We start from the raw sequence: 21608 nt of genomic DNA on the forward strand, positions 1-21608 counted from the left end.
GCACACCACCATTAGAAAATGGTGCACCCTGGTCAACACTGAGTAAGGAGCCTCCCTGCCAGGCCACAGTGGAAGGCCAGCTCAGTGGTGTGTGTGTGTGTGTGTGTGTGTTTGTGTGTGTGTGTGTTATTTCAGTCAACCAAGGTTGGGAAGCAAGACTCTGTCCAGACATCGTTTGCTAATGCGGCCCCAGCTGACCTCTGCTCTTGCCCAGCAGCAGAGGCTGATTCTTGGTCTGGTGAACTGTCTGCTTGTGTGTGTGTGTGTGTGTGTGTGTGTATGTGGTGTGCGTAAAAGAAAGCAGCCCTGGGCTTGGGTTCTCAGTGGACCCCCTGAAGAGCCTTTCCTGTGGCTGGCTGTGGAGGTGGGATCCTCACTCCCATGGTCTCAGAGGGCAGGGGCTGGCTGGGAGGGCAGGGGCTGGCTGGGAGGGTCTCTTGGCCTCTGTATGCAGGCCCAGCTCAGACCCCTGCCCAGCATCCCCTTCCACGCAAGCTCACATATTAAGTAAAGCAAAACAACCCTCGCACGGAATAAAAGCTTCGAATTTAAGTCCTCCTCACCTTTCTGAACTTCTCCTTTGCTGGATAAAAGTTTTCATTTCTTTTAAAGCAAAGGGTAAAAAAATATATGTTACTTTTTGGATCCCTCCACACCAGCAAGCTCATCTCACCAGCCACGCGCGCGGAGGATCCACGGGGGGGGGGTAGGAGGAAAGGATGCGCCTTTGGAGTGGCCCGGGGAAAGGGAAGCGGGTGGAGATTCAGGTGATGGGGGAGATATCATCAACAAACAGTAAGGGAGAAAAAGTCAGGACAAGAAGTCTGTGGAAAGCATGAAAGAAATGAATGAAGGAAATTAATAAAAATTGAAATGTTTCAATTTACTATAAGGTGTGCTTTCAGATCTGTTTCCATTCAGAAGGAAATACAGTCAAGAAAATAATCAGTTCTCTAGAACAGCGTTTTTCAACCACGGTGCCGCGGCACACTAGTGTGCCATGACATAGTGTAAGGTGTGCCGTGGGAAAAACACCCGCCGGCATTGCATCCCAGCTGGCGGGCAGAGGCTGAGTCGGCCGGCCGGCCTCTCCCCGGCTACCTCAGCCGCGCCTGGTGGGGGGCGGGGAGGCGGCGCGCTCCAGGCCACCCCGCGCCCCAGCCGCATCCCCGGGGCCGCAGGAGCTGCCAGTTGGGAGGAGCGTCGCATCTCGTCGCCGGCCGCCTCCAGGATTGCTAAAAATAGTGGCGGGTGGAAGCAGGGAGGGTCTTGGGCTCCGTTGGAGGGTGGCCCCTCTGCGCTGCGCTCGGGGCTGCTCTGGCGGCTGTCGGGCCCCGTTGGCCCCTCGGCGCTCTTGCCACGTGTGCCCCGCTCCCGCCCACTTCCCCCCCGCCAACGCGGGGCTCTGGAGCAATGGAGGAGAGCGAAGAGCTGCTCCAAGGAAGGGCGCAAAAGGCGAGGTTTTTGAGCAGGCTTTTCCCGTGGGATTCCCGTCACAGGAGGAAAGCGCGGAGCCCAACCAAGCCAACTCGGGCTCCGCCTCCCTTTTTGTATGTCCTCCTCCTCCACCACCACCGGGGGAGAAAAGTGCCAGCGCCACCCCGGAACAGGCTGCGCCAAACGGCCGCGCGCCCAGGCCGCGCGCCCAGGCCGCGCGCCCCACCTCACCTGCGCCAGTCGGGGAGGGGGAAGGAGGGGGAGGGGGCGAGCGCCACACCTGGCCGGCCTCGGGGAGGACATCGCTGCGCCGCCCCTCACACTCCCTTCGCCGGTAGGATGTGATATTTGAGAGATATGATCACCATTTGCAACATTCCAACAAGCAAAGTCAGTGGGGTGAGATTCATCTAATGACCTTGTGATTCACTTAAACCAGAGCTGTAAAACTCCTAGCCCACAGGCCAGATGTGTCACGTGCTGGCCACCGTGGCACGACAAAACCGCGCTCGACTAAAGCGAGCCCGATTAAACCGCATCACTGACGTCATCAACAGGGCAACAACAGTGAGCACGGAGAAAGAAGGGCGCTTTAAATAGCGCTTTGAAAGCAAGCCGATTCAACTTAAGGTAAGGGTTAGGTTAGGGTTAGCTTTAGGGTTAGCTTTAGGGTTAGGTTAAGGGTTAGGTTTAGGTTTAGGGTTAGGTTAAAGGTTAGGGTTAGGTTTAGGGTTAGGTTAAGGGTTAGGATTAGGTTTAGGGTTAGGTTAAGGGTTAGATTTAGGGTTAGGTTTAGGGTTAGGTTAAGGGTTAGGTTTAGGGTTAGGTTTAGGATTAGGTTTAGGGGGGTTAGGTTTAGGTTTAGGGGTTAATTTTAGGTTTAGCGTTTACAGCATGCTTCTGTCTCCGCGCTGTTGTCGCCCTGTGATGACGTCAGCTACGCGGTTTCGTCGAGCGCGCTTTAGTCAAACGTGGTTTTGTGGTGAAACCGCTGGCCACACCCACGCCTGATCTAACAAAGGAGAAAAAAGTCCAGATACACCCCGTGATGCTGGCATTACAACGTGAGTTTGACACCCCTGACTTAAACAGTGACATAAATGCTTGTAAAATCAGGCAGAACTATCTTTACAAATGTCTTTCTTAGCAATGGAAATTCTGACCCCGGTTGTGATCATTACCCAAAGACCTACCTGCACAAAGAGGGAGTAGAGAAGTGAGACTGTATATGCTGGAATGTAGAGGGAATTGCTGCTTTGTGTGGATTGCAACGGGGACTGACCTTGATCAGGCTGACCTCAAAGATTGATAAAGGTAGGCTGTGTAGGCAGCAGTTTTTGTGTTCTATCTCAAGGACAGGAAGAAATCACAATTGTAATGCTTTGTGCAGGTGCCCTGAGATTGTCCTATTTAAAAATAAAAGTATAATAAATTCAAGGCAATTAATCCTTACATATTACATTTTTATGCTGCCTGTTTTAAATGATTCTTAGCAGATTACAGGGTACAGGAAAAGTTATTAAAACATTCACAATACATTTAAAAACGCATTTGAATAACTAAATCATAAAATAACAAAACCAGTGGATAATAGATAAAAGATAAATAGATAAAAGAAAAGAAGAAACCACAAAAAGAATAAAGTAAAATTTAAATGGGAACTAATTTGTTTTATAGATCATTGTTGTAGTCCACAGGATGAAAGGAGGCATTCTTATTGCTAAATAAGTATGCCATAATGGCCAATTCTGCCACTTAGAATGAGCTGAGAATTGAAGTCACACCCTGGTAAAAGGAAATTTAAAATGGATCTCCATGAATAATTGAGTCAACATTTCCCCACATATAAACTACAGTTGCATAATTACTTTTTAAAATTCTTTTTGTCATTTTTGCAAAGCTGAGCAAAGCATCTGGAAATTTACTAAGAAAGTATGATGAATGCACTTGGTGATGCTCTCTAGTAGATGCAGGATGAGGGGGTGATGCATCCATCTTGACTCTCCTTGATATATCAGCAGTCTTCAATGCCATCTGTCACCATAATTTTCTAAAAGCTTATGGAATTGGGGGAAAGAGAGGCTCACTTTTACAGTAGTTCTCTTCCTTCCTTCAGGCCTGATTCCAATTGCTGTGCGTGGAGGAAAGAACTCTATCCCCAGTCCTAAATTCCTTCTGTATGAGGATGGCTAGTTGCGCTACACTTTCTCCATTTCTATTTAATATCCATAAAGCTGCTGGGTGAAGTCATCTATTGGTAAAGGATTATAACCGATAATACTCAGCTACACCTCTCTATCCTGGGCCAAGTAAGCAATTCTATCAAGGTTCTTACCTAATATCTGGAGATTGTAGGAATTTGGATGGGGAGAAAGCAGGTTCAGACTCCACTCTAGCAATGTTCCTATGGACTTGAGGACGTTTCCAATGTTCACTTCCCCAAACAAAACTGGCATGCAATTTAGGGTCTCTTGGACTCTCAATCCCTTCTTGATGAGCAGATGAACACTGTAGCATGAAGAGGCTTTGCACAAATCTCTACTGGGTGCAAATGATGTCTGTTCTTGGATAGGGAGACCATGGTCACAATTACCCATGCCTTGGTTATCTCTCATTCAGATTATTGCATTACCTTTACATGAGCTATTCCTTGAAGACAGTCTGCAAGCTATAATCCTGAATGCAATGGTGTAAATAGTCATGGGTGACTATGGTACAATTATGCCATAATACATATAATTATAAAAAAAATCAATTATTTCTATAATTTGTATGGTAAGTTTGTAAGAAAAATAAACCGAATGAATGAAGTTTAGCACATTCTGTTTTTGTTGTTGTTGTTGTTGTTGTTGTTGTTGTTGTTGTGTCCGACCCATCACGACCCCAATTCTCCAGGTCTTCCTGTCCTCTATCATCCCCCCAGAGTCCAATTAGGCTCACGCCTACTGCTTCGGTGACTCCATCCAGCCACCTCATTCTCTGTTATCCCCTTCTTCTTTTGCCCTCAATCATTCCCAGCATTAGGCTCTTCTCCAGTGAGTCCTTCCTTCTCATTAGGTGGCCAAAGTATTTGAGTTTCATCTTCAGGATCTGGCCTTCTAAAGAGCAGTCAGGGTTGATCTCGTCTAGGTTTGACCAGTTTGATCACCTTGCAGTCCAAGGGACTCGCAGGAATCTTTTCCAGCACCATAGTTTAAAGGCCTCAATTCTTTGGTGCTCAGCCTTTCTTATGGTCCAACTTTCACAGTCATGCATTGCAACTGGGAACACCATAGCCTTGACTCTACGCATTTTTCTTCACATCTAAATTGAACATGTATAAAGCAGATGACAGTAGTAGTGTGGACGTGGAAGTTAAGTCTGATTAGACAGAGATAGGAAGCTAATAGGGAAAGCTAGGACTGTTAACTGGATTGTTAAATTGAAAATGTATTCCTAAAAATAACAGCAAACCACTTCCATATTATTGTCCAAAACCTGCACATATTTCTCCATTTAGATACCAAGAAAAAATGCTATTGTTTATACTCCTTATACAGTGCATTTTGGAAACAGAATTTAAAGCTATTAGTTCCAATAGAAAAGAATACTTGTAGCTCAGGGCTGCATTATGGAGTCCTTGGTGCTCTCTGAGCTTGGTTGTTTTCTTGCAGAAATTTCATTATTAAACTAGGCAACATCATCAGGGTTAGAAGGAAGTGGGGCAAGGGTGGGATTCTACCGGTTCGGCCCGGTTTGGGGCATACCTGTAGCTCTGAAGTCAGGTGAGAGCAAACCAATTTCATTGTATTTAAGTACAATGACAATAAAGATTATGCTTATAAAAAAAACGGTTCGCTCTGACCTTCAGGTGAGCCTGCCCACCTGCCCCTGGGCTATACTCACCTATATTTCCTTGTTTTTTAGCCCAGCTGATAGGCAAGGCAGAGCTGATTGGTGTGTCTCAGCTGTTTTGGCAGCCTCAGCCACAATAGAAGGCAAGTTTTTTAGCTTTGTTTTAACCCACTGTGTGTGTGTGCTCAGTGCACACAAAGTGCGTGCTCAGCAAACCGGTTGTTAGACCCGTTGAATCACACCACTGAAGTGGGGTTTGCTCTCTGTTTATATATAGTACCTTGCCTTGTCAATATTGGTGGTAACATGATTAGGCTGACCAACAACATCTACATACCATTCAAGAGAGACATCAAAAAGCTATGAAGAAACAAAAAGACCCAAGTCCCCAAAGACCCCAATGTTTAATTATAATTTAAAAACCCAAAATGTAACTAAAATCCTCAAAGTGTTTTTGCTGGATTTTGAATTGACCACCTTTTCTATGCTGAGCAAAGGTCTTAATCCCTGAGCTATTTGAACAATGCTGGTGAAGGGAGGTGTAGAACCTATTACAGAGCATGGTAAGCACTGACTCAATTGAAAGAGTGAGGCTTCCTCTGCAAACTAGCGAATCAACTACTGGAGTTAAACTACAACTAAGATATCTTGAGAGATCCTTGGTGCTCTCTGAGCTTGCTTGTTTTCTTGCAGATGTTTCATTACCCTAACTAGGTATCATCATCAGTCCTAGCACTCCTTACTAGCATTGATGCTGTTATTTAGTTAGGGTAATGAAATGTCTGCAAGAAAAAAAGCAAGCTCAGAGAGGACCAAGAATCATTTCAACCCTGAGCTACAAATATGCTCCTTATTGGTAAGATATCTTGCCCTAAGAGTGCTTGAGGTGACATTACAGGGGAAAGTATACTAGGAAGTAGAGCAGAGAATGTACTTGTCAGGCGTATCTCCATCAATAACCAAGAAAGAAAAATCCCAACTCCATTGTTCATGGAATTAAAATACTTTTACTGGTTATGAAAAGATAACAACGAAAGTAAAGCAAGATCTGAGCCAGAAAGACGTGAACAAGTACATATCAAATGATAACCCAGCCCCCTCCCTCCAATAACCCCACCCCAGTGTCTAATCTGCAACTCCCTTAGGTGTCATGTGGATTGTATCTCCGAAAGGCATCATCATGTTGATATGCAGGACGGTTGGCCTTAATCAGGTCTAAATACCAGCCACCAGCATGTGCAGAAGATGGTGAGAAGAATACTCCCTTTTTCCATATCACCTCCTGTATCATTTATTCTCATCTCAAATAACATGCCCCCACCCTCCCCGTTTCTATGGCAGCCAATAGCAAGTAAGCAAACAGTTAGTTTAACTTGGAATTGACTTGAAGGCTCTCTGTCTATATATCTCAGCAGTTATCATGTCCCTCAGCAGTTATCAAGGACACTTTTGAAAATAATTCTGGTGCCATAAGATTATATCCTTATGAAGTATATGACTCATTGGTCCACATTTCATTATAGTGCATTTTCTACAGAGACCTAGTAATGTCTGTTATAAACAAATATTTCTTTATTTTCCTGGATGTTTGTATAAAATTAAACATACCATCTTTTCTATGTTTTTAAAAACAATATTTTAAAAACAATATTTGTGGCAGCAGGCAGAATACACCAGCAACTAATATTTCATTGAATGGCTTATTTTGATTTCTCTCCTATATATCATTTAGTTCACTGCTTCTCAACTTCAGCAACTTAATGAGTAGACTTTAAGTCCCAGCATGCTGATTGGGGGTTCTTAAAGTTACTGAGTTAGGGAGGGAGAGAGGGGGGGGGAGGAAGGGAGCCAAAGAGAGATAGAGATAGAATGAAGATAGAATTTAATATATTTCTTTACTTACCTACTGACTGGGGCTTGAATGTTGCTCTATTCCAGACGCTCTCCCCACAGAAAGGCATGGCTTTTCCAGTGGTGACCCACCTTATAATGTAATAATATATGGCTACCCTCTTTTTTTTAGATGTGATATAAAAAGGAATACTTTTTCTCAGAATGCTTAATGAAAATACCTGTCATCTTGAACTTGAATTTAATTTTAGTTTCCAAATGAAACATATTCAGCAGCACTTCCATTTAAATAATACTATTAAAAACTTCATTTCACCCACAAGAGTGCATGTACAAGTGAAATACACTCCTCCTCTCCCTCCTCTCCAAACAACCAGTCATCCTCAATATGTGTATAGAAACACACTAATATAAATTAATGCCTTTTAAAATCACAGTAAACTCTGTTTTCTGTAATTATAACAAGCCCTAGAGTTTTAACCATGCAATGGTAATTTTTTTAGTCTGTATGCCATTATTGTCCTTTTGATTTTTTTAAAACTACATCTAACTTGAGCAAACAATGTTAAGTGGGGAAACAGATGTGATTAAATAGCCTGTAATTATGCCTTTAGTCATCTGTTAGCATCACAAGGCTTCTTCTGCTAGTATGACCAGGAAAAGTGACCTAGCTGATTTCCCAGCAGCTTTGCCAGAGACTGATGTAGAATAGATGGCCTTATTAAGCAATCAACAAAAAAAAAATCAGCCATTACAGTGTTACAGTGGAATAGTAATCAGCAGTGTTTATACTATTCACACACTTGCCCCACAATACACAATCAGGCCCATGAATTCTGCTAATTGGGTACCTTCTGCATCCAGAGGTGCCTGCTATAGGAGACAAAAGGGAGCTGAAAATTAGTGTTTGCAGCAATTAGTTTCTGCCTAAAGGCTTAGCCCAGTTGAGGGAAGCCCTGATTCATAGATTTATTTTAGCAACTGTGGCATTCAAACATCCTGATTTTTGCTTGCTCTTAAGGGGGAAAAATGTTAGTTTGAAACCATGTATTTAGTTCTCCAGCCTAAAGCTCTTTATTTTATGCTTTCTGGTTTCTTCGGGACTAAGTATTTTACTTTTATATACCTGCACAAAACCAACTGTGAAGATTGAGGGAAAGATATTTGCCATCATGAAATGGCTTATTAAAGAAAGGTATATTTTTCCAGTCATTATTCGCCACATAATCTCTAATACGGTGTGAGAAGCTTTCAACGACATGCAAACACAACACCACATACACACCTGGGGAGAAAGATAGACAGAGAGAAAAGAATACAATGCGCCCAAGGTGTCACGCAACAACATATTTGTCTCAAAAACAAGACATTAAGAAACATGGACACAGAAGTACATTTGATTGGACTAAAGTTACAGGGCATTTATTAAGGGGCGTCCTTGACTGCTCAGTGGATTATGCTAAACGAGTTACAAAAAACCTACTTGCCCTTTTTTTCTTTTGAATCTTTAGTATTTCTCATATAATAATCTGGTAGGCAAATCTCCTTGCTCCATTTCTTGCCACGATAGGCTCCCTGCTGGAAGGGCTTAGAGGGCAAATTAACAGTAGCACAACTTGCATGACCTCTTCACCTCGACTACAAAGCATCAGCTGCTTATTCCAGCTCAGCTAAAGCTCTCCATTTGGGTGGCTGTAGGACCTGAACAAAGGAAAGGGGAGGAAAGATGAATCCAGGAGGAAAAGTGGAAGAAAGAGGAAGAGAGAAACAAAAAGTCTTCTGTCAAACACTTCCTCTTCTTTGAAGGTCATCCTGGAAATATAACATGTGAATATGTTGCAATCTTCATTAGTTCTTGCTTTGAGCAATTATGATGAAGGATGTGACCTTCAAATGATAACTCTTAATACCAAATATTGCATTATGAAACTATTAAATTGTAGGCAAATATTGGTACTTTGAAGACAATCAGAATAAGTGTGATAGTTTGTAGAGACTCTGTACCGACATTTTCCTCAGGCTGATTGCATTACATATTGATATTAGCAAGTATCAGTATGTAGTGCAATCAGTCAGTAGAAAATGAGTGAAATGTAAACTAATGAGAGCTAATTGTCTCTTGTAATAGCAAGGACACAGAATTCTATCAATTAAATTAGTCTAAGCTGAAATAGAGATAAATGTAATAGTGTTGTGATACCAACCAAATTAGAACCCATAATGAAATGAATGATGTGCCAGCACCAAGATGACAGAGTGTCTAACAGAACACCTTTGACTGGATTTTAAAGTCTACGAAAAGCTGCAACCTTTATCTTGTCATATATGATGGAATGTAGTAAGGAGGTGGAGTCCCAGGAGGGAGCGAATATATTTCAGAAGAATATGAGGCAACACAATATGAATGTTACTACATGTGAGAGAAAGACGAGGAAGACAGCCCCTCTCTAATAGTTTACAGAACATATTGTAGATGCAGATAGTAGATTCCTCAGTCTGGCAGGATTTTGTTTATAAGTGTGAAAAGGATAAAGAACGCAGCTTGGAAGCATCACTATGCATCATTCTTGGTTTTAGGCCTAACATTATAATATTTTAAACCAGTTGTTCCTTATGACTGGGGAAAGTACTGTAGGTCATCCCTTGTATGAGTCTCGGAATAGTAATAATATACCTAAAGGATGTCCTTGATATCTGGAAACATTGAATTTATCAAGCCTGACACCTAATTTTACAAAAAAGACAAAACCAAACCAACCCATGCTACTTGGAACTGCCTGTGTTCTTAAACACTACTTTAACTATTGTTTAGTCCTTGATTAGGGCTTGAATTATTGTTTCCTCCAGTTTTAGATTGTGAATCTAACTGTAGATTACTCACACATCATAATAAGGAAAATAGGTGGGTGTGGAATATTGCAAGTATACCAGACAATTAAAGAAGAAAAAAAATGTATTGGGAGAATATCTGAAGCACAGAGAAAAAGATGCACTAAAGCTAATGTACCACGAAGGTTTATTAAGTACTGAAAAGACTAAACTGGCTTACGAGAAAGATCAAATAAAGAATAAGGGAAAAAAACATGGCAAGGCAATGGCCAGTGCATTTTTTTTTAAGGCAGGCAAAGCGGATAACAAGACCTGGTACAGTAATGGCTAAGAATACGATAACTGAAGAAAGAGACAGAGGGGTTAATTCTGATTGCACAAAACCAAGCCTTAAGAACAAATGCACACAAAGCCAGAATAGAGAAGTCAACAGCAGACTTCTTTGCTGCCTCTGCAAAGAAGCTGAAGAAACAGTGGACCACCTAGATAGCTGCTGCAAGAAGATCACACAGACTGAATACAAACAATGGCATGAGAAAGTAGCAACAATGACGCATTGGAATATTCACAAGAAATACCATTTGCCTGTAAGCAAGAACTGCTGGGACCACAAAATAGACAAAGTAATAGAAAATGAAGAAGTTAAAGAGTTCTGGGACTTTAGAATAGACAGACAAGCACTAGCCAGCTAACATCTCAGACTTAACAAGCAATGATAAGAAAAACAAAAAGTCTGGAAAGTGGACATGACAGTACCTGGAGACAGCAGAAGAGAAGAGAAAGAATTTGAGAAAATCACATAATATAAAGACCTGCTAATAGAACAGATTAACAGAGTTGGAAGAAACCTTGTAAGTAATCCCCCCCCGTCAAAGCAGGAGACCCTATACCATTCTGACAAATGACAGTCCAATCGCTTCTTGAAAGTCTCAAGTGATGAAGCTCCCACAACTTCTGAAGGCAAGCTGTCCCATTGGTTGATTGTTCTCACTGTCAGAATATTTCTCCTTATTTCAATCTCTCCTTGATCAGTTTCCATCCATTCCATTCCTTGTCTGGCCTTCAGGTGCCTTGGAAAGTAGCTTGACCCCCTCCTCTTTGTGGCACCCCCTCAAATATTGGAACACTGCTATCATGTTTCTCCTGGTCCTTTTCTTCACTAGACTAGTCATGCCCAGTTCCTGTAACCGTTCTTCATAAGTTTTAGTCTCCAGTCCCCTAATTATCTTGGTGGCTCTTCTCTGCACTTTTTCTAGAGTCTCAACATCAGAAGTAGAATGACTGTATCAAAAGAAAGCAAAAATAGTGTCAACAGTAATAGATAGCTTGGCTGAAACACCAAAACATCTAGAGAACCACTTGAACACCATTGACAAAATCATGGTTTGCCACACACAGTAAGTCAAATGTTTAGATTCGATTTGGCATTTTCATCCACCTATCAAATGCTTCCCAAGGACCTGAGAAAGGCAGATGTTGTCTGTAATGTTAAAGAAGAATGTAAGCTGTTCCAAATTAGAAAACCATGGAGAGGTATGATTATGATATATGGGTTCAATTATATTTCTTTTTAAACTCATGATTTATTATTATTTTACAGACAAATATTGGTGCTAAATTTATAATTTGCTTTTTGTAATGTTGGTTATCCTGAGAAGTATATAAGATGTGTGTATCATGAGAATCTATGACACCTTTTATGATGATTACATGCCATGATGCCTGTGCATGTTGGATCCTTCAAAAATATGTAAAGATGGTGAAAAGGAAAGAGATGATTTGCAAAAACAAAATAAATGGTTTATAACAGCAGCTGATAAGTTCCACATGAAAAAGATTGATAAATTGATTAAGGACAATTGGGAGTCACTTAGAAAATTGCTGTCGAGCTGGGCTTTTATAGACAATGTGTGATCATATTATTGCATTATTAATGTTATTTAATATCAGAAGGTTTGTGCAAAATACTGTGGCAGAGATGAAAATTTCAGGAATTGAAATTTGCCAGCAATTGTTTTCACCCAATGAGAATGAAGAATTTCTTCACAGCATTGTGACAATCAATGAAACTGGGCATTTTATTATAACTCTAAAAATAAAGTGTCAATCCTTGGACTATTACAAAGCTTCACCTGTGAAAAAAATAATTCAAAACCAAGCTTTTGAACACACTCAGAATTTTGAAACAATATTTAAACAGAGTTTAGAAACACAAGAAAAATTTACTACAACATGAGAATGCTCACCCAAGAGGCAATTGAAAAGTTGGATCTCAATGTCTTATCCATGCTGCCATATCATGCAGACCTGGTGCGATACCATGTCCAGAATAGAATGCCTCAGCCAACTTGCCACAGCCAACTCATCATGGGACAATTTAACAATTCAGTTTAATTATTTAAAATAATTAAAAATATTTAATTTTTGCCATTCACATTTCATTTTGTCCTTTCTTTGGCATCTTTTCTTTAATGATTCTATCCTTGATATTAGTGTAACTCTTGCCTTGCATGAGCTGTCCCATGGCAACTTGGCCATGGCGAGTTGACTGTGATGAGTGTGGCAAGTTGGCCATGGTGAGTTGTTCTAGACTGCTATGTCTGCCTTTTCCCAAAACTGGAAGAATAACTTCATGGGCTTCCATTTGATTGAACTGAAGAGTTGGAAATGACTTAATAGGACTTGTTGAAGAAAGAAAAGGAGAAATTCTTTCATAATGTCTTTAAGAAATGTATCCATCATTGGCAGAAGTGTGCAGCAAACTATGGTGATTATGTAGAGAATTAAATATAAGTAACAAAAGAGCTTATTTCAAGGATCACTTTCCTCTTTATTTATTTTAAATATCCTAATTTAAGTCATCCAAATGCTGTTGATAGAGGTATTAATTTTCATTCAGCCCCTTTGGTATGTGAAGTGGAGCTCTGTTTAGCCAACCTTTTGTAATATAAATCTGTAGTTGTATTTAGCCTTACAGGTATATTTTTTAAGGATTGATGGTCAAAGGTATTATAGAATCTGCAATATATTGTAATTTTGTTTTTGCAGGTTTTTGCTAAAGTTAGTCTAAAAAGACCTGCTGCAAGATAATATTACACTTGCAAAAGGTTATGAATTAAGCCCAGTTGGAATTCTTGCAGTTGCAGGATATGTGATTAGCTGAAGGAAAGCAAACACAGACCAAAATGTCACTAACCTTTACTGAATCCTGAGAATATCTGAACCTGCATTACAAGAAGCGCTCTTGTTCTTTTACAGCATAAAACAGGTTAAACACCCCCCCCCCCCGTGTTTTAATAAACATTATTGAGGCTTGAGGCTCCTTATCCATTTCTCAGTTCTCAGGAGCTAAGTGTAGATTCTCTACCTGTCTCTCTCTTACTGTCTCTCTCTCCTCTCCCACCCCCATGACCAAGGAGGGAAAAAGATTGGTGGAAAGAGAGTAAACTTACATCTAACCCATTCAGTTACAGTACAGCAAAAATGAGGTGGAGGGAGGGAGGGAGGGAGGGAGGAAGGAAGGAAGGAAGGAAGGAATAATGGGAATATCCCAGCCAATGTTGTGGCAACTGGGAAGAGTGTTCATGTTGAAGAGAATATTCTGGTATAGCACCTGCCTTGTCAACTGTACACCTAATCACATTTTTAAAATATGGTTTTCAAGCCAGCTCTGGATTAATTTAATAGACATGACATCCAGCCCATATTTAACTAGCTTGCTAATTACTAAAGTACAGGCATTTTATCAATGCTTTGTTGAAGTCAGATATATTCCATCCATGTTATTTAAGAAGTAACTAATTAGAAAAAATGTTCGATGAGTCTTATTTTTGATAAATCGAGCAGTCAGTACTAACTGGCATGACTATTAATAATGAGCAATAGAGTATTAGAGCTGCGGTGGGGCAGTGGTTAGAATCCAGTACTGCAGGCCACTTCTCCTGATTGCCGGCTGCCTGCAGTTCAGTAGTTTGATTCTCATCAGGCTCAAGGTTGACTCAGCCTTTCATCCTTCCGAGGTGGGTAAAATGAGGACCCAGATTGTTGTTGGGGGCGATATGCTGACTCTGTAAACCGCTTAGAGAGGGCTGTAAAGCACTGTGAAGCGGTATATAAGTCTAAGTGCTATTGCTATAACTATTGCTATTATGTCCTTCTAGAACCCCCCCAAATTTCAAAGACAACTTGTATTTCATGTTCTATTTGAACATAGAGATACCTGCCCAGTTACCTGAAGCTTGGCCCATGTTACAGATTTCTAAAGATACTGCTTCATCCCTCAGCAAATCTCTTTAGTAAAACGTGAAAGATTTATATGATGTGAGGAGAAACCAGCAAATCTCTTGAAGCCACTTATAGTTTTTAACTGTGCAATGAAATACAACAACAAATGTCAGAAAAGCAATGTAAAAGGATTACCTACGGGGAGTATTTTCCTTTCCTGTGTTAGCTTGGCTGAACTTTTTCTTATGCAAGAGCACAAGAATTGCATTTCCTACCATTGGTTAACACTAGTGAATGAAATCTCTCAGACTTGGAAAAAGACTTTATAGAGCAGAATGAACTCTTATCATTTTTCACTTCAGGAATCAAGCCAAGGGTGTCCTTAAGAGGGAGGAGTTTTTTTTTAATAAAAAAAAAATCAAGATGGTGACTACAAAGTCTCACATGCAGCACAAATAATAAAAACGCAGTGGGGCCTGGATTATGCAGTTGCAGCCGCTGTTATATATTGAGACTGGAGCAATAGGCTCCACCAAGGTCCTCCATTCCGGAGGGAAAATACTGAAAGCCGATTGGCTGAGCCGTCTGACAGCTCCCTATAAAAGGGCTAGCTTTTCAGGCAGGCCAAGCTGGATTTGTAAATAGCTGTCTATTAAAGAGCTGTTCGTTGTCACTGAAGCCTGAGTCCTGTCTCATCCGTTCACCTGATCTAACAGGTGCCATCTTGACTTTTATCGTACACATGCATATCTTAGTGCCTCTGTTTTGAATTCTTCTAGAATTCTGCTGTGTAGGCGTTTCACTGACAGGGCAGCATGGGCAAAATTAGAATCAGAACAGACATCATAATTATTAAAGTTTTTTTTAAAAAAAATGCATTGCTTGAGCTGGAAGTGGAGGGTGATACTTAATTCCTTTTTAATATTCTGGATCGTTTGTTTTCCTCTTAATGTCTTTTTGGTCATATAGTAAATCACCCAAAGAGAGATTTCCTGTTCAGGAAAATATCTTTGAACAATTAGTTCCTACTGATGAAACAATATCCTGTACCATTAATTAGAAAGCTGGATAGCACACTAGTGGTGAATCAACAGCTAAAACAATACAGGTAGTCCTCGACTTATAACAGTTCATTTAGTGACAATTTGAAATTACAATGGCACTGAAAATAGTGACCTATATGACCATTTTTCACACTTACAACCATTGCATCATCCCCATGGTCATGTGATCAAAATTCAGCCGCTTGGCAACTGACTCATATTTATGACGGTTGCAATGTCCTGGGGTCATGTGATCCCCTTTTGTGACCTTCTGATAAGCAAAGCCAATAGGGAAGCCAGACTCACTAAACTGCAGTGATTTCACTTCAACTATTGTGGCAAGAAAGATCATAAAATGAGGCAAAATTCACTTAACAAATATCTCACTTAGCAAAGGAAAGTTTGGGCTGAATTATGGTTATAAATTGAGGACTATCCGTATAATTTTAATAGGCTACATTTAAGCAGGAATGTTTGATTAAACTTCCATCTTGCTGATATCCATGGATCTAGTCTAATATGCTGCCATCAATTCAATCAATCAACCAATCAGAATAGATCTGGAGGGATCTTGGAGGTCTTCCAGCTCAAGCAGGCGACCCTACACCAATTCAGATAGGTGGCTGTCCAGTCTTTTCTTAAAAATCTCCAGTGATGAAGCACCCACAACTTCTGAAAGCAAGCTGTTCCACTGGTTAGTTTCTCCTAAATTCCAGGTTGCTTCTCTCCTTGGTTAGTTTCCATCCATTGTTTTGTTTTTCTCTTGCCTTCTGGTGCTTTGGAAAATAAGTTGACCGCCTCTTCTTTGTGGCAGCCCCTCAAATACTGGAATACTGCTATCATGCCATTCCTAGTCCTTCTTTTCTCTAGATTGGCCATACCCAATCCCTGCAATTTTTCTTCATATGTTTTGTCTCCAGGCCTTTGATCATCTTCATTGTTCTTCTTTGCACTGTTTCCAAAGTCTCAACATCTTTTTTGTAATGTGGTGACCAAAACTGAATGCAGTATTCCACGTATGGTCTTACTAAGGATTTATAAAGCAGTACTATTACTTCAGGTGATTTTGATTCTATGCCTCTGTTTATACAACCAAAATTAATCCTACTGAATTAAAAATTAATCCTACTGTATTAAAAATTAATCCTACTGTATTAAAAATTAGTCCTATTGTATTTGACAATGGCACTGAGCAGGGTCTTGATACTCTGACCAAAGAGAATTGGGACGGACTTCAGTTGCTAATAAGGAATGTCTTTTTTCTTCCTTATTTTCTGCCACTATATAAAGTGTCCCCGTTACATTTTGTACTAAATGCTTGCTGCTTCATTGCTCATCAATATAACAGAAAAACCTCACCCACATTTTGTTATGAAAGGACAAGGGAAGTAGTTATGGGAACGGCATTTGATTTTGAGTACGCTTGTAAATTTCAGACTCAATTGCTTCTGCCACGGTGTCTTTACAAATATGGTACAATCAAGCTGCCAAACAAAATTTGCTGCCAATATTGCTGAAAATCATTTTAAAGTGAGGAATAATTTTCAGAGTATTGTACTTTCCTAGTATAGAATCTGAATGTGGAAATAAGGAAAACATAACCAACTGTATGACAAACGGGATACGATAATAAGTGTTTTTACTCCATCACATCTTTTTTTCACATCAAAAGGATAGGCCAGTGTATACTTGTTCATGATGCAAACAACTGTACTTCACCAAGGCTTATTGCACTGAAGCTCTCTTCCTGGTTTCTCCTTCTGCTTAACTGGTCTTCAGTACTGGAAGTAAAACCATCTGGGAGAAAAAGGTAACTTCCCCAGAAAAACTAGCCTAGGGTGGGTTAAGGGGAGAACCAAAGGACTGTGGGTCCCAGCGGCGGATTAAGGCTCACTGGTGCCCTAAGCACTGACAAATCTTGGTGCTTTTCCTTTCTACATACTGTACAAATCTTCATTGAGGTTTTTTTTTTCTTTCTCAACTTTGTGGTGCCCCCCTTTGGGCCTGGTGCCCTAAGCACGTGCTTAATCTGCTTAATGGTTAATACACCACTGGTGGATCCCTGTAATCTTGGCTGTGGGCTCCAGACCTCTATAAAATATTGTCAGTAAATTTGCCGTAAATGTAGGAAATAATTGTATTACTAACATTCCTTTATTTTAAATTAAACTTAATTTAATTTAAAAGGTAAGAAATCAAATTTACTCTTTCCCCCTGGCCCTGCTCATTTTCCCCCTAATGGCGCATATTTTGGAGTAGGTCTCCAACATGCTACTCAAAGATCAAATCTAAAACAAATTATACAATCCTGAGCAAGACAGAAAAAAATGGGACGAAGCAAAGGATTTATATGCTTCTGCGGCTAAAAATTGTACCAATCCATATAAGACTGATCCAAAGAATTATTTTCTAAACTATTTAAGTAGGTGAGCATATCGTATCATGAGTGCAATGAAAATCCTGGGAAGTATTTTCCAACTGAATGAACAACTGGGGCAGCAGAGAGACTGGGGTTGTTTGCTTGGCTGCAGCCATATCCATTGCTAAGAGATGGGATCATAAAGCGTTATGTCAGGTGACCACATTGTTTAGCAATGGCATTTCTCCTCTTCCTTTCTAGTTGGCCTCATAAACCCTGGACTGTGTAGGTTGTTAAATGAGAAGAGGTGGGAGACCCAGACAAACAGACCAATGGGTGCACAGATGTTGTAGAAAGGTCTTAAAACAGGTAAACAGGTGTTCTGGAGTCAGGAGTGGGATTCAAAAATTTTAGCAACCGGTCTGAATCAGCTGAATTTCCCCTCTGTCTGGAATGCAGGTGGATGTGTGGGTTCAGGGGGGGACAAGGTTCCATTGACAGGTGCACCATAATGTGAGCAGGAGCTTGGAGACTAGGGGGTGGTTGATGATAAGTACTAAGGAGCGCAGGTAGGTGCATGGGTGCCATTGTGAGATGGGTATGCATCACAAGTAGACACTAGAGAGTGCAAACAGGGGCACAGGTACCTTGGGGATGAGATGGGAGTGTCACGGGTAGGCACTAGAGAGTATGCAGGTGGAAAAGCAGGGCCAGCAGAAGTGACTTCAGATATCCTGTCAGCTTCCACACTGACTTGATTTGCCTGGTGGAAGTTGGCAGGGAAAGTCAGAAATGGTAATCACTCACTGCAACATTGTAAGGGCAGCCCAGGTATCTAATGTCTGGATCATGGTCACATAATACAGGAATGCTGAGACTGCCCCAAGTTTGTGGATTGCTTATAAGTCCCTCTTGTTCAGAACTTACAACTTTGAATGGTTGCTGAATGATGGCATAACTTCAGGACTACCTGCATTTGAACAAGAACAGCTTATTCAGCTGGCAGAAACCCAAATGAGGGCTTCAGCTGAATTTGGCCTGGAAACAACACTAAGTTCCTCATTGCCTTGAAATTGATCTACCATGATACATATAGGGAAGAATTTGAATGAGAAAGAACAATATTTGATTCAGAAATTTGATGCCTTAGAATCACCAAGCTTAAGAGTCTTGGTGGGAACAATTCAGCTTAAAGATGCTAATAAACAATTTGCAATGAATGTGGTAAAGGCTTTGAAAGAAACAGAGATACTCAGTCTGAAGACACTTAATTACAGCGCCTGTATTTCAGAAATAATCAACATTTTCTAAAATTCACTATAATGCTGGGCATGACTAACATATAACAGTGTTCATGAAAAAATATGATACAACCAGGGATGGGCTTCAAAAATTTCAGCAATGGGTTCTCTGCCTGGTTGCTGGGTGAGCGTGGCCATGGTGGGCGTGGCCTAGTCAGCCTTCTGCACCATGATGTGGGAGGGTGTTTTCACCTTCCCCATGCTTCAGAGGCTTTCCCTGAGCTACTGGGAGGGCAAAAACTGCCTTCCCTGGGCTCTGGAGGCCCTCCAGAGGCCAGAAATGGGCCTGTTTCCACCTGGGCAGCCAGAGGTGGGATTTGGAGGTTATCTGAACTGGCCAAAATGTTAGCTACAGGTTCTCCCAAAACTGGGCGAACCCGTAGTAGGCCACCCCTGGATACAACAAATATTATCACTGCTATTTTAGAATAAGCTGAAAATTGAAACTGCTTATTGTGAGAATGTCTATTTTTATCCAGCAAAAAACCCCAAATTCCATTATTTTAAGTTTTGTCCTCAGAGGATCATATTCTGGCATTCTCTTGGAAAATGGGAAGCCTGAATAAAAACAAATACGAAAATGTTTTTTCCATCCCTTCCTCCACATACAGTTCAGAGGTTTGAGCAATTCAATAAAGTTTGGCAGTCAAATAAAAATAGATCAAATCTGGTTTTTTTCTTAGTACTGGTATGAAAAAGGGTTTTGATTCTGCATTTGCTGAGAAATTTATTGTTAGGGACTCACCTAAGCTAAAGTAAGAGTGGTATTTTATATGTCTTTGCAAATGGTTCACTTTTAAAGGAAAGGTGAAGTTGATTCAGCTTTGATGAAGGTTCATGGCCAAACCAGCATGAGATTTAAAAAAAATAATTCTTTTGTTTTTGTTATAATCTTATTTTTAGATTTTGTTTGTTTTTTGGGAGTTTTGATTTATTTTGTTCCTATGTGTTACTTTATGGGGTGCGGTGGCTGTGGCTAAGATACTGAGCTTGTTGATCAGAAAGGTCAGCATTTTGGCAGTTTGAATCCCTGTAACAGAGTGAGCTCCCGTTACTTGTCCCAGCTTCTGCTAACCTAGCAGTTCAAAAACACAGAAAAATGGAAGTAGAAAAATAGGAACCACCTTTGGTGGGAAGGTAACAGCATTCCGTGCGCTATCGGCGTTTAGTCATGCCAGCCACATGACCATGGAGATGTCTTCGGACAGCGCTGGCTCTTTGGTTTTGAAACGGAGATGAGCACCACCCCCTAGATTCAGGAATGACTAGCACATATGTGCGAGGGGAACCTTTACTTCCTGATGGGTTTTTGGTTTTTCAAAATTTATATATTCCAATGGAAATCCCAGTCCATGTCTATACTTCGTCATAGACATTTTTGAGGTATTTGCATACCAAATTAGCATAATTAGAACATAAAGTTGATTTTGTACAAGAAATACATATTTTTCCACAAAGGAAAAACTTTTATCTAGGGTCTGGGTTGGTTATGTATATATTAGTTGAAATTCAAAATCTACTAAAGGTGTAGTGATTATATTTAAAAAGCACTCAACAATTACGGTTGAATAAGAAATAAGTAACCCAGAAGGATATTTTTATAATACTGGTGACAGTTTTAATCAAAATACTGCATTTATCAATTATTATGGTCCTTCTAAAGATATATTAAATAGATGTTTTGCACATTTCTTTACTTTCTCTGTGGATCAGATAATTGTGCCTGAAAATTTCAATTACGTTTTAGAATCTTTATTTGATTGGAATTCTACTCCACCTAAATCTAGTTCATGTACATAGAAAGTATTGCAAATTTGGAAAATTAGTGTAGGATTCCTCTGATATAATACAGAGCTCTACTTCAAACCACAGTTTTACTGTTTTCTCCATTAAAAGTGGCAGAGCATATTTGGAAGATCTTGGAATAGAAGTAATATTTTGACTTTATGATATACTTTCATTTCACACAACTCCAGTTTGAAAACGGCAATTAAATCATTATTTTAAAAATACCATGGACAGAATATTAATATTTTAGGTCATTTTATTGCCAATCAAGTCCTGACAAATCTGAATTATGCAAAGAGGAATTTAGATTGCCAAATGACAGCATATTCAAATAAAACATATCTTGACTTCACAATTTAGGTCTAGCAAACTGTGTCTGAACTTCAAAATTACTGGGATTTGTTTGATTGACAAATGTTAGTACTATATAGTCAAATAAAACATATCTTGATTTCACAATTTGGATCTAGCAAATTGGGTTTACACTCCAAGCTATTGGAAGAATTATTCCAAAGGATTTTAGCCTAATGTATTTTTTTGATAAACTTATACATAAGTTCTCAACCCCATAACCACTATTGCCCACTTAATGAACTTTATAAGACGCACCTTTTTTCCTCAAAAAGGAGGCTGAAAATCTGGGTGCGTCTTATACACTGACTACAGCATTTTTTTGTCTCCTGAAGCCCCATCCCCTTCACCAAAATGGTTGTGCATACCCTTATGGAGGCTTTCAGAGAGCTCCTGGGAGCTGGGGAGGGCAGAAATGAGCAAAAAATAGACTGTTTTTTGCCCCCCCAGCTCCCAGTAGCACTCTATAAGCCTCCATAAGGCTATGCATGCAATTTTTTGACAAAAAATCAGGCCCATTTTCACAAACTCTACAGTGCCATTTAGAACCAGTTCCAGTTCCCTCCCCCAGCCCATCCGTGCATCATCAAG

At 40.4% G+C, this 21608-nt stretch overlaps 1 long non-coding RNA gene across 1 annotated transcript in view; it reads right to left on the reverse strand.

Annotated features, from left to right (window-relative positions):
• The window catches only part of LOC106542911 (uncharacterized), a 50731-nt gene that overhangs the window by 9886 nt on the left and 19237 nt on the right, over window positions 1-21608 (reverse strand). The window contains exons 2-4 of the long non-coding RNA XR_015697807.1: window positions 7175-11232; window positions 3773-4113; window positions 2720-2843 (exon numbers count right to left, since the gene is read on the reverse strand). This is a non-coding gene — a long non-coding RNA (uncharacterized LOC106542911). The remainder of the gene's footprint in view (window positions 1-2719; window positions 2844-3772; window positions 4114-7174; window positions 11233-21608) is intronic.

The sequence above is a fragment of the Thamnophis sirtalis genome, unplaced genomic scaffold (genome assembly GCF_051295495.1).
Source record: "Thamnophis sirtalis isolate CommonGarterSnake01/CBP01778 unplaced genomic scaffold, rThaSir2_p1.2 scaffold_1, whole genome shotgun sequence".
NCBI classification, from domain to species: domain Eukaryota; kingdom Metazoa; phylum Chordata; class Lepidosauria; order Squamata; family Natricidae; genus Thamnophis; species Thamnophis sirtalis.